General features: G+C 44.3%; 1 long non-coding RNA gene across 1 annotated transcript; it reads right to left on the bottom strand.

The window, feature by feature from the left end:
- Window positions 1-646: 646 nt before the first annotated feature.
- LOC119964877 lies at window positions 647-12530 on the bottom strand. The gene is made up of 2 exons (XR_005460386.1): window positions 12410-12530; window positions 647-1509 (listed from the first exon to the last, which is right to left on the bottom strand). It is a non-coding gene; the product is annotated as an uncharacterized LOC119964877 (long non-coding RNA).
- Window positions 12531-12538: the final 8 nt, after the last annotated feature.

Here is a 12538-nt window from a genome sequence, read left to right as displayed (position 1 = left end):
GAGGAACAGGACCAGGGGGAGGCTCATGTGATGCATAAACAAGTTGGGAGAATTGTTTTGTGTTGCAAATTCTGGGCAACATAAAGTGACTCAACAATCCTTTGGAATTAACGGTTAAGAGTGACCAAAAGAATAAGATCAGGATTCACAACAGTTATTGACGATTGTGTCACACAAAGGGTTATTTCAATACAAAAGATGACCATTTGGCATCACATCAGTGCCAGTATTGTTCCAACGAGCTATGGACCAAGTCTTAAATGGATTAGGTGGAGTCCACTGTTACCTAGATGACATTTTGGTTACTGGGAAGAATGAGGAAGAACATATCCACAAATTAGATTCCACACTCCAGAGATTAGAAGATTATGGATCAAGAGTCCAAAAAGACAAAAGTGAATTTTTCCAAACTTCAATTAAATATCTGGGTCACGTCGACGACACCAAGGGACTGCCTAAGTTGCCTTTGAAAGTCAAAGCTAGTGTCAAATATTACTAGCAACCCTTGAATTGCTCACCATCAGCAGGAAGACTGTGATTGATGGACACTAATTATTGAAGGTTATGCATGGGGCACAAGGGACAGGGGACATGTGTGTTAACTTGACTGGCATACAAATGAATAAAGAAACAAATAGATAAATTATTCCAGATATAACCTTTTTAATGTGGTAACTGTTTGCCACCACAGTGCACAATGCAATAGAATATTTCCATTGTATCCAATAAGACATTGAACGTAAGATAAATACACATCTTTCCTTTTTGGATGTCCTATCTGCAATTCTCACATTGCTAACGCAAAATGTGGTTGTTAAAGCTTACAGAAAAACAATAAAAATATGTAATCAACATTCTTATAAAAGAATAGCTTTAATATCCCAGATGTGAACACACTCACAGAAAGGCAATGAAATGATTCCATATGCCTATAACTAGATGAAGTACATTTTTCACAATGAAAAAGCCCCGTGCACAACACGGGATACATTCCATGGATTGCTAGCTTCTACCAAATGCGCACCCCTACAAACTGATTTGGTCAAGAGAATTGGGAATATTGTACAGCAAATTAAAATTCCCGGAGAATGAGTTACACCACATCATCTAAAATCTATTTACGTGCCTAGGAATTCTTAGAAAACGACTTCAGAGAAAACATTACTATCTGAAGGTAAAAACTGAGGAAGACATATATTTGACTTGGGGGAAATATTTAATCTAAAGCAATCTTTAATGAAATCGCCTACGTTTTGGAAAGTTCCATAGAAATAATTAAGACGTACTTATCTTGGAGACAAGTAGAAAATTTCCAAATTTAAGCAAGTATTTATTTCCAGACATTTTTAGCTGAATTAAACATTTTCAGACAGCTGCGGTGGGATTTGAACTTGCTGTTCCATGAGGGACTATTAGTTCATCAACAGTCACTCAACTCATATTGTGTATGCAGACAATGGACCATCAAAAAACTGCATCTCACTCGGGTGGCAAACTCTGTCCCAAGTCCTGAGAAATCATAAAATAGAGAACAAAAGCAATTAATGAAAAACATGGGACAGGTTCTCCTATCAATCTCAAAATGGGAGAATTCAGCCCATAGTATTGTATTACTCCCATCAAATAATAAAGCTTCAGGATGTTATTTTCTGATCTTTTTTTCTATAATCTAGAACAATACTGCAAATTCTGTAGCGATTTTCAACTGCTGGACCACCTGATTCTTGTCAAATGAGTGACTGGCAGCGATATATCTGACGGGGAACTTAAACTTACCCACCAGGAAGGTCTTTAAATGAGTAGCTATGTGACTATTTAAATATGCAAACAAAGGACCTAAACCAGTTGTAGAAGCCCCAAATTATTATTTTTTAAATTCATTTACAGGATGTGGGCATCACTGGCTAGGCCAGCATTTACTGCCCATCACTCGTTGCTATTCAGAAGGTGATGGTGAACTGTCTTCTTGAACCGCTGCAGTCCTTGAGGTACACCCAGTGTTGATAGGGAGAGAATTGCAGCATTTTCACCCAGTGACAGTGAAGGAGCAGTGATATATTTCGGGTTGGTGAGTGATTAGGAGGGGAACCTCCAGATGGTGATGTTCCCAGGTATTTGCTGTTCTTGTCTTTCTAGATGGTACTGGTCATGGGTTTGGAAGGTGCTGTCGAAGGACCCTTGGTGAGTTCCTGCAGTGCATCTTGTAGATGGTACACACTGCTGCACTGTTCATCGGTGGTGGAGGAGTGAATGTTTGTGGAAGGGGGAGCAATCAAGTGGGTTGCTTTGTCCTGGATGGTGTTGAGCTTGAGTATTGTTAGAGCTGCACTCATCCAGACAAGTGGAGACTATTCCATTAAACGCCTGACTTCTGCCATGTAGATGGTTGTCAGGCTTTGGAGCGGGTGTGAAGTGGGGGGAGGGGGTGGTCAGGAGGTGAGTCACTCATCGTATTTGACCTGCTCTGGTATCCCCAGAATTTATATAATAACAATACTGACAATCTTTATTGTCACAAGGAGGCTTACATCAACACTGCAATGAAGTTACTGTGAAAATGGTTAGTCTAGTTCAGTTTCTGGTCAATGCTAACTCTCAGGATGCTGATAGTGGCAGTTTCAGTGATGGTAGTCCCATTGAATGTCAAGGAGTGATGGCTAGATCCTCTCTTGTAGGAATATTTTGTAATGCGAAAGTAAATTGCCACTTGTCAGTTCAAACCTGGATAATGTCAATCTTGCAGCATTGGACATGAATTGCTTCAGTATCAGAGGAATCGCGAATGGTACTGAACATTGTGCAATTATCAACGAACATCCCCACCTCTGACCTTATGATGGATGGAAGGTCATTGATGAAGCAGCTGAAGATGGTTGGAGCTTAGGGCATTACCCTTTTCTGGGTTGTGGGGGTGAGACTAATGCAGACATGGGGAGAATGTGCAAATTTCACACGGACAGTGACCCGGGGCTGGGATTGAACCCGGGTCCTCAGCGCCATAGGCAGCAGTGATAACTACTGTGCCATCCCTTCGAGGACACTACCCTGAGGAACTCCTGCAGTGATGTCCTGGACTCGAGATGATTGACCTCCAACCACCACAACCATCTTCCTTTGTGCCAGGTTATGAATCCAACCAATCATCATTGAAAAATTATTCAATGTTCAAAAATCTCTGTGCCAGTCGTGTGACATTGTAAAGTCAAGTAGCACAGCAAATCCTAAACAAATTCATTGTGCCAAACGTACCTAACGTAAACTAGCAAGGTTGCACAATCTTAAACGTCTGTACTTTTATCCAGTTGTATTGAGAACTCCTGCGCTGACTTTAAATGAGAGAAAAGCTGGGCTTCTAAATTCTCAGCATTATCACAAATTCGGCGAGCCACTGTATTATCACTAAGTGGGATGCATTTCACTTTTTCAACGAACCTCCCAACGACCATACAAACTATAACGGGCAGCACGGTAGCATTATGGATTGCACAATCGTTTCACAGCTCCAGGGTCCCAGGTTCGATTCCGGCTTGGGTCACTGTCTGTGTGGAGTCTGCACATCCTCCCCGTGTGTGCGTGGGTTTCCTCCGGGTACTCCGGTTTCCTCCCACAGTCCAAAGATGTGCAGGTTAGGTGGATTGGCCATGATAAATTCCCCTTAGTGTCCAAAATTACCCTTAGTGTTGGGTGGGGTTACTGGGTTATGGGGATAGGGTGGAGGTGTTAACCTTGGGTAGGGTGCTCTTTCCGGGAGCCGGTGCAGACTCGATGGGCCGAATGGCCTCCTTCTGCACTGTAAATTCTATGTAAAAACTACTGTCAAATGTAAAATAAATGTGACTGTCACTTCCTCCATGCAATGAGAAGACATCAAAGAGATGACTGGTGGCTAGTAAGGAACTGCATCTTTATTGAAGGTCTTTTGTGGGGCCAGGAGGAGAACTAGTGATCTTCTGACCTGGTGCTTATTCAGTTATGCCCACCTCCGCCCTTCCCATGCCCTTAGATTGCATTCTTCCATAACTGACCCTACACCGGCCCACTGTGCAAAGCCTGAATAGATTTCCAATGTAACGAACCAGTGAGTTGGATTGGAGTTGCCTGTCTGGCACTCATGAGGAAAGTCCAGGCCCCACGACTCCTGTCTTGGAGAGGGTACTACTGGTGCAGTGTCATAACTTGTCCATTTTGGGTACCAAAATAAGTGTCTCCCTCTTTTCATGTACCTAGAGTGTAGGACACAACCATTCAGTCTAACTGGTCTATACTAGTGCTTGTCCTCCACACAAACTTCTGCTTCTCTACTTCATCACCCTTTTAGCATATCCTTCTATTCCATTCCCACGTGTGCACTCATCTTTCTCCTCCTTCAATGCATCAATGATGTCTGCCACATCTACTCGGTTTGGCAGCTAGTTCCACGTTCTAACCACATTCTGGCAAAAGAGATTTCTTCTGAATTCAGTATTAGATTTATTTGGGACTGTCTCGTATTAATGGATGGTCATTTTGGATTCTCTCACAGCCATCTCTAAGTCACTAGGTTAATTTACAATAACATAGACATGTTAAGATGGGTATCAAAATAATTTGACAAAGGGGTCATTGACATTTCTAGGGACTTGAGAAAAACACAGCATAGAGTGATGCCTTTCCTTCGTAACATGATAAGCTTATTTCACACTACATCTGATCTCACTGCTTCCTTGCAAACATTCTGACAACACTCAAACTTCTAAAACACTACTGGGTAGCTTTGAAACCTAATAACATCTCGGAGGAGACTATTGTTTTCTTTAATAATTATTGTCAGAAAAAGCCATGCTAAAGGGAAAGGAAATAACTTGCATTTATGTAGTGCCTCAAAATCACTTTATTGCCAATGATGTAGTTTTGATTCAGTGTATGAATTGTGGCATTTACCAAGACCACATAAACAACAAAGTGGTCACCTGTTTTTGTGGTGTTGTTGAGGGATAAGTATTGGCTGAGTCACTGAGAAGAAGTACCGTTGCTCTTCCTCAAAAGAGTGGCATCAAGTCTTTTACTTCCATCCAAGAGAATAGACGGGGGCGCAATTCTCCCAGCCCCGCGCCGGAGAATCGGCGCAACCGTGCAACACCACCCCAACACTGCGCGCAATTCTCCGAGGTGCAGAGAATCGGCGCCATTTGCGCCGGCGCGTTTGGCGTGACGCCGGTCGCAGGCCACTGTCCGCGGCGCAGCCGCCGATTCTCCGGCCCGAATGGACCTAGCGGAAACTCCAGAGTTCCGCAGACGCCATTCACACCCGGTCGCTGCCGGCGGGAACTCTGCACGAAGGGTCGGGGCACAGCCTGTGGGGTGGGGATAAGCGCTCCTTCAGCGGTGGGGGGGGGGCTCCGTTGTGGTCTGGCCCGCGATCGGGTCCCACTGATCGGTGGGCCGGCCTCTCCCCACCCCAGGCCTACTTTGTTGCGCGGTTGGCCCCTGAACCCCCACGCCATGTTGGATCGGTGCCGGCGCACTGGAAAAGTCCCCTGCGTAAGCGTGGGTTGGCGCAGCCCACCTGCACATGCACGGGTTGGCGTGGTGCCCATTTGGCACAGGGAAGGGAGGCTGGAACGGTGCGAACACTCTGTCTCCATTTCGGAGAATCGCGCCCGGGGTCTCAGTTTAATGTCACCTTGAACAGCGCAGCATTCCCTCAGTGTTGCAATGGAATGTCAAGCTGAACTTTGTGCTCAGGTCTCTGAAAAGGCTGAAATCTCGACTGAGTCTCCCTCTGTGGGGGATTCATGGGGCAATGTTCCAGCTTTGGTGCCTCACAAAGCAATGCTTGTTTGAAATGAACGGTCTTTTGTATCTTAGAAATGTCACGGCCAGGGGTCTGTTTCAATAAAACGTTAAATGGTTTTCCAAACGCCACTAGGCTCAGTCCCATTAAAATACAGTTTCCAAACATTAATGGTCCTCTTAAAATCTGGGCAGAGCTACTGTAAATCTGGATAAAAATGATTAAATAGGCACTAAAATATGCAAATATATAAATGGAAAGTATTGGCATATATTGGAATAGAATCAGAGTGGGGAGCAGGACAATTTCTTTACTCTGCAAGTCGTTACAATGTGGAATGCACTGTTTGGAAAAGATGATAGACGCAGATTCAAGAATAACTTTCAAAAAGGAATTGGATAACTTTTGAAAGTTAATCATTTTCAGGGCTATGGGGAAAGAGAAGAGTGGAGCTCTTTGAAGAGTGGCAACATAAACTAAATGGTCCAGTTTCCCAAGGAGCTGATTTAAATGGGTGAATGGCCTCCTTCTATACTCTATGATTCTATTCTATGATATAAGTTCACAATGTTTATTTATACTGTATGATGATAAAAGTTCCAGTTTTCCTGGAGCGAGCACAGGTCAGTGGCTGTTCAATGGTGTGGTGTAATGTGGAGGAAAGGGTCAGAGAGAATGATTGGGAAAGAAATTGTTTTTCACCACCAGTCATGATATCGTAATGGCATTGGTCACAATTCACTTTGATAATGGGAGCAGTACCGTGAGCTGGAAGATTGACATAACACCCCTCTTCAAAAAAAGTGGAGAGGAATATACTCATGTCGAGAGGGCTAGAATGCAAGAGCAGAGATGTAATGCTGAGGCTCTGGTCAGACCCCATTTGGAGTATTGTGAGCAGTTTTGAGCTCCATATCTAAGGAAGGATGTGCTGGCCTTGGAGAGGGTCCAGAGGAGGTCCACAAGAATGATCCCGGGAATGAAGGGTTTGTCATACGAGGAGCGGTTGGAGACTCTGGGTCTGTACTCGATGTAGTTCAGAAGAATGAGGGGGAAATCTCATTGAAACTTACAGAATACTGGGAGGCCTAGATAGAGTGGACATGGAGAAGATGTTTCCACTGGTCGGAGAGACTAGAACCCGAGGGTACAGCCTCAGACTGAAGAGACAATACTTTAAAATTGAGATGAGGAGGAATTTCTTCAATCAGAAGGTGATGAGTCTGTGGAATTCACTGACACAGAAGGCTGTGGAGGCCAAGTCACTGAGTGTCTTTAAGACAGAAATAAATGGGTTATTGATTAATAAGGGGATCAGGGGTAACGGGGAGAAGGCAAGAGAATGGGGATGAGAAACATATCAGCCATGATCGAATGACAGAGCAAACTCGATGGGCCAAATTCTACCCATATATCTTATGGTCTTCTATCCAGCAATCACGGGCTTGTCTGCCCAGTGTTGGTGGTGGGGTAAGTCTGGGCGATAACAACCAAGGCCACAACTAATTAGCATTTGGGAAAATATGGGATACTAAAATGAAAGCTAGCAGGAATCTGGCAAAAGAAAATTCTGTTGGAATAACCTTTCTTCAATGAAGTAATGGAGAGAGTCGATGTGCTGTTCTTGTATATATGAACTTTGAAAACGCATTTGATAAAGTAACACATAGACTTGTTAAGCAAAGTTAAAGCCATGGGATCACGTGGACAGTGGCAGCATGAATACCAAGTTGGCTAAAGGATGGAAAGCAGAGTGTAGTGAAGAACAGTTGGTTTCCAGGCTAGAGGTGTTCCAGGTGTTTCCCCAAGGGGAGGTATTACGATACACTGATCTTTTTGGTATGTATTGATGACCAGAACTTGGATATACAGGGTACATATAATCTCAAAGTTTAAAATTTTTTTTTAGAGTATGCAATTCATTTTTTCCAGTTAAGGGGCAATTTAGCGTGGCCAATCCACCTACCCTACACATCTTTGGCTTGTGGGGATTAAACCCACGCAAACACAGAATGTGCAAACTCCACACGGACAGTGATCCGGGGCCGGGATCGAACCCGAGTCCTCAGTGCCATGAGGCAGAAGTACTAACCATTGTGCCACCGTGCTGCCCTATAATTTCAAAATTTGCAGATTACATGAAACATGGAAATGTGGTAAAGAGAATGGTAAAGTGGTAAAATGGTAAAGTGGTAAAGAAAATAAACATATTTCTGAAGGACATAGGGAAGTGTATAATGATGCTTTTTGGTCGATCGAATGAAGCGAGGCAACATAAAACAAATGGTACAATTTTAAAGAGGAGGCATTAAAAGACAAACCTCGAGGTTTTTGTGCACATATCTTTAATTTTTTTTTGTTATAAATTTAGATTACCCAATTATTTTTTCCAATTAAGGGGCAATTTAGCGTGGCCAATCCACCTACACTGCACATTTTTGGGTTGTGGGGGCGAAACCCATGCAGACACGGGGAGAATGTGCAAACTCCACACGGACAGTGACCCAGAGACGGGATCGAACCTGGGACCTCAGCCACATATCTTTAATTGTAGCACAGTGAGAAGGCTGGTAAAATGCATTTGGTATCCTGGGTTTTATTAATAAAAGTATAATGTACAAAAACAAAGAACATGTGCTGTAATGAAAACAGTGAATGTTAGAAATACTTAGCAGATCTGGCAGCATCTATAGAGAGAAATAGAGATAACATTTCAGATTGATGATCTTACAACTCACAACATCATCTCGGTTTTAACCATCATGGGATTTTCATAAAGTTGCGGCATTTGTACATTAATTGCCAGTTAAAGTTGCCACAGGAAGTATCCTTTTAAAGATGCTGAAATTACTTTTGACTGCAAATTCCTTACCTAGAAAGTAAGTGAGTAGAAGTGTAGAATCTTATTCTTTCAGGTCGTGAATTGTTGAAGATTTTTGTTTTTACAAATTTAGAATACCCAATACTTTTTTTTCCAATTAAGGGGCACTTTAGCGTGGCCAATCCACTTATCCTGCACAGCTTTTTGGGTTGTGGTGGTGAGACCCATGCAGAAACGGGGAGAATGTGCAAACTCTACACGGACAGTGACCCGGGGTGAGGATCAAACCCGGGTCCTCGACACCAGGAAGCAGCAGAATTGTTGGAGATTTTAACGTCTACTTTTTCTTATTTCAGTTTTTTTTCTCTCTTGATTCAGTTCATCTTTCCCACCACATTCTGCTATCTTTCTTTCAGGCAGTATTGACCTGCATTCTGCTATTAACACATTCGGCTATTTTGCTTTAGGGAAATGTTGACCCTTATTCTGCTACTAACACCTACTCTGGACCAATGCTTTGTTTCTTGACAACTACAATTCCCACTCTCGCTGCCTTTTGTTCCATCACATCTTTTTATGTACCCTCCCTCATCCGCTAACCTTTTCCCCTCTCTTCTTTTTTCTTTCAGTACCTCAGTTGACACAGATTCACATTCCTTCTCACTCTTTTAGCTGTTTATTTCTTAATTTTCTAATTTCATTGATTGAGGAAATACAGTTTATCCTCATCATTCATCAGCGGTCTGTTTCCCTTGTTGTGCCATTATCAACACGCACTCCCAACAACTTTGAGGGCAGAAAATATGTGAAAACTCATTAAGTCTAATTAACGGGAAGGCTGCGAGATATCCCATTCCAACTAAACTTGGGTCATCAGGATGAAAGTTTTCATCATTTCATACTACCTTATGGATATAATCAACACATCTGAGCAATTGCTTTTCTTTTCCTGCTGCTGTACCATCTCCTTGGGAGATCCCAAAGATTTATCATTTGGTTCCTCTTCCTCATTTGCAGGATTACCTCAGTGACAACATCTGCGGATGCACAGCCAACTTCCATGTGTACCCTAATGATACTGACGCTCTACCTCTGTGCCTACCTGTCTGACATTTAACCATGCATCAAATCACATTGTCCTTCATTGTATATCAGGAGAGTCAACGCCTCTGACATGCACAATACTCCCTTACTATTGTCTCCAGCCCTCTCCCCGGCCACTCATTCAGCACAGACACTCATGGCAGAGAATTCTAGGGATCAATATTATCTCTGGCCAAGACCATAAGGAGCAGAAGCAGGCCATTCGGCCCACTGAGACTGCTCCACCATTCAATGAGTTGTGATAGATTCAGACAGAATGTTCCCAATGGTGGGGGAGTCCAGAACTAGGAGTCATAGATTGAAGATAGGGGGTAAACCTTTTAGGACTGAGGGGAGGAAAAATTTCTTCACCCAGAGAGTGGTGAATCTGTGGAATTCACTACCACAGAAAGTAGTTGATGCCAAAATGTGTAATTTCAAGAAATTAGATATAGCTGTTGGGGCTAAAGGGATATGGGGAAGGCAGGCTCAGGGTATTAAACTTGATGATCAGCCATGATCATAATGAATGGCACAACAGGCTTGAAGGGACGAATGGCCTCTTCCCACTTCTATTTTCTTTGTGATGATCCTCTTTTTAACAAAAATTTAGTATCCAATTTTTTCCAATTAAGGGGTAATTTAGCACCTACCCTGCACATCTTTGGGTTGTGGGGGTGAGACCCACACAGGCACAGGGGGAATGTGAAATCTCCACACAGTCAGTGACCCGGGGCAGGATCAAGCCCGGGTCCTCAGCGCTGTGAGGCAGCAGTGCTGCCTGCACCGTGCTGCCCTCATGTGACAATCCTCAATTCCACTTTCCCGCCTTATCCCCACAACCCTTAATTTCCCTTGCTGATTAAAAATCTCTTTATCTCAGCCTTGAACATACTTAACCATCCAGCCTCTACGGCCAACTCCGGTAAAGAATTCCACAGATTCACTACCCTCTGAGAGAAGAAATTACTCCTAATTTCTGCCTGAAATGGGTGATCCCCTTACTCGGAGATTAAGTTGGGAATCATTGTGGTCAGCTCCAACTAAACCAACAAACCCAGTGCCCTAGAATGAATGAGCAGGCTGTAAGAGGTGACTTTCATGGTGTTCTTTAGCCAGTTAGGAGCTAAACTCATTGGGGGGGGAAAGAGAACATTTGTATTTATATATCACCTTTCATGGCTTCATATGCCCCAAAGCACTTCACAGTAAATTAAGTACCTTTTAGAGTAGTCACTGCTATAATGTAGGAGATATAGAAGTCAAACTGTGCGCAGCAAAGTTCCCCCAAACAACTATAAATTGATCATCTGTTTTAAAGCCAATGATTGAGGGCAAACATTAGCGAGGGAGAGCATTGAGAACATCTTTTCAACTGGAACCGTGGGATCTTTGCCATCCACTGGAGGGAGCAGTTGAGGCTTGAATTGTCCATCTGAATGGGCAGATGTGTGTGTGTGTGTGTTGTTCTCAGCTCTCTGGCAGAGGCACTTGAACCAACCATCGAACCCAGAGACAAACGAGGAACCACCGAGTCCCGGCTGACACCGAACCTGTGTCTACATTTCCTGGGAGAGCTGGTGAATGTGCCGTGTCCCTCAGCCGGTGGTGGGTTGTACACCAGGTCAGGCCGATACATTTAATCTGAATGAAAAACACAACAATCTGGCCACCTCAGCCGTGAACATACTGAACGACACAGCCTCTCCAGCCCATTTGCCGCAAAGAATTCCACACATTTTCCAGCATCATCGATGCCCCCCCCCCCCCCCCCCATCCGCAGTGCTTCACTTAATGAGGATTTCTAAAGTAATTCGCTTGCCAGACGCCGGGGCTGGTTGCATTCACAAGTTCAAGCTTCAGCTCCCGTTAGAGAGCTCCAGGGATTCATATAACTCAAGGCATCAATTTAACGTGCTGGGTTTGGAGAGGATGAAAGGCTGTTTGACCACACACAGAATTTGTAACACACACACATACCTATCCACTTCAGTGGGGGGGGGGGGGGGGGGGGGTCTGGCTGACCTTCCTATTGTATTTCCACTTGTCTCCAAGAAGGTTAACGGGCTGCCCCCCCCCCCCCCCCCAGTGCTGGGCTGGAGTGGGGTTTGGGTTGGGGGGAGGGAGAAGGGGTTAGCTGGAGAATCCCAAACTAGTCCCTTTAAAGAGCTCAACCCCATTTACCCGCGCAAACAGCAGCAAGGGTGTCTGGGATGAGCTTTAGTGACAGCAGCTATCTCAATGGGAAGGAAGCGCATGTGCACACAAACAGCTCTCACGGGTAACTCTGACCGCCCCCCCCCCCCCCCCCCCCGGGCCCCCGACCCGGCTCCTGTCCAGTTGTTCAACCGTGACAGCTGTATGTCAGCTCCTGTGAGAAAAATAATCCTTGTGAAATGATTAAATAATCGCAGGACAGCGGTCATGGTGAAACATTGAAGGGACGAGACCTATCCAGACATAGGGAATTTGCCTTAAAATTCTTTAATGCGACCCCACATTTAATATGGTGCCTGTTATGGACAATCAACCAGCAATCGCCATGAAAAGAAAAACGAATGTCAATAGGGGACATTGGGTTGCGTGGGAGCAGAGCTGAAGATTAAAACAATCAAAAAGGGAGAAAGTGCGGGAAAGCTTGGGCAGAATCGACAGTGACATCTCCAGTGTGATGCTCTTTCGGAGCTGGAGGGGTCATTTCCAGGATTTAAAGGGTTAATTACAGAGTTTACCTGCAGTGAAGATACCAACCCGCTCCCTCACTGAGAGACCTCGAGGGCCCTTGTTGCTAGCCCCCACTGCAGTTGCTGCCAACTTCCTCCCCCAGAGTCCTACAGATTCGGGATCCTTTCATTCCCGAG

This window comes from Scyliorhinus canicula, chromosome 4 (genome assembly GCF_902713615.1).
Source record: "Scyliorhinus canicula chromosome 4, sScyCan1.1, whole genome shotgun sequence".
Lineage (NCBI taxonomy): Eukaryota > Metazoa > Chordata > Chondrichthyes > Carcharhiniformes > Scyliorhinidae > Scyliorhinus > Scyliorhinus canicula.
This window is presented reverse-complemented; position numbering and strand designations above follow the sequence as displayed.